We start from the raw sequence: 1,758 nt of genomic DNA, 5'->3' as shown, positions 1-1,758 counted from the left end.
TTCTTGGAAGAATTGTTTTTGTTTCTACGAACCATTTTAATGTTTAAATGTGTTAGTAATGCCTTTTCTAGTGTCATTATTTGATAATATTTCCTCACGTAAATATGTATTCAACGATGAGGTCAGGAGCCCGCTCCTTCTTCTGTGGCGGAGCCCTGCTTGATGAGGTCGCGAGCTCGCTCGTCAGAGGTGATGTAGACGTCGGCCTCCCGAAAAGTTGCTCGGAGGTCGTCGAGGCTTTTTGAAGGATAGCCTTGACAAACGCCCCATCACGGGACCCCGATAGAAGTCCTTGATCAATGACGTTTGGGTGATGCCAGGGATGCAGTTTCTCATGGACTGGAAATGCTCGAGGAACGAGCGGAGGGCCTCGTCGTTGTTGTGCCTAATCGATTTCAGGTCCTACGGCTGCGCGAGCTTGTCGAAGAGTGATTGATAGTTGGCAATGAAGTGGTCGAAAAGCCTAGTGGTCGATGCAGTGCCGGGGGATATGGCGAAGCCATTGGAGTGCATCTTGGACCGATATGATAGGGAGACACACCACCATGATGTCCTTCGATGCCCCAACGGTGCGAGACTCGGTTGAGTAGACAGTCAGCCAGCCGTCGGGGTCCAGCTTGGCCTCATACAAGTCGACGTTGGAGGACTTGAAGTTAGGCGACTGAAAGGGAAATAGGGTTAACCTTTTCCTACGATTAATTTTGGTGGTTGAATGTCCAACACAAACATATGGACTAACTAGTTTGCTCTAGAACTCATGTATTAAATGCGCATAAGGTTCAACACAAACCAATAAAAGATTCAAGTTAGGGACTAATTTGAAACGGAGCAAAGACTTGAGCGTGCTGTGGACTGGCGCATCGGACTGTCCGGTGTACCACTAGACAGTGTCCAGTGCACCATGCCCGTACAACTCTGAAGCAGCGACTCTCGAGAAAACGCAGGCGCGCTCCGCTATAATTCACCGGACTGTCTGGTGTGCCACCGGACTGTCCGGTGCGCCAGCGGGCAACTGCTATCCAGCGTGCAACGGTCGACTCTGACAGCGGGAACAGTGCAGCACAGCGCGCAGCAGAAGTCAGAGCCGCAAAGTCAGAGGGCACCAGACTATCCGGTGTGGCACCTGACTGTCCGGTGTCGCAAGGAGACAAAGCTCCAACAATCGACTTCGCTCCGAACCCTAACGGTTGGGTGACGTGGCGGCGCATCGGACAGCGCACAGTACCTGTCCGGTGGCGCACCGGACTGTCTGGTGCGCCCATCGCCAGCAGCCTCCCCAACGGCTACCTTGGTGGTTGGGGGCTATAAATACCCCCCAACCACCACAACTCCAAGCATCCAAGATTTCTGAACATCACATTCAATACAAGAGCTCTAGCATTCACTCCTAGACACAATTCAAAAGATCAAAGCCCTCCAAGTCCCAAATTCATCTCAAACACTTAGTGACTTGTGAGAGAGAGATTTAGTGTTCTTTTGAGCTCTTGCTTCTTGGATTGCCTTTCTTCTTTCTCATTCTTGTTCTCAAGTGACTTGTAATCAAAGCAAGAGACACCTAAGAGTGTGGTGGTCCTTGCGGGGTCTTAGTGACCCGTTTGATTAAGGGAAAGGCTCACTCGGTCTAAGTGACCATTTGAGAGAGGGAAAGGGTTGAAATAGACCTGGTCTTTGTGACCTCCTCAACGGGGACTAGGTTCTTTGGAACCAAACCTCGGTAAAACAAATCACCGTGTTCATTCGCTTGATTCTCGTTTGATT

The sequence above is a fragment of the Zea mays genome, chromosome 1 (genome assembly GCF_902167145.1).
Source record: "Zea mays cultivar B73 chromosome 1, Zm-B73-REFERENCE-NAM-5.0, whole genome shotgun sequence".
NCBI lineage: Eukaryota > Viridiplantae > Streptophyta > Magnoliopsida > Poales > Poaceae > Zea > Zea mays.
The sequence above is the reverse complement of the archived record's forward strand: the minus strand, read 5'-3'. Positions refer to the sequence as shown.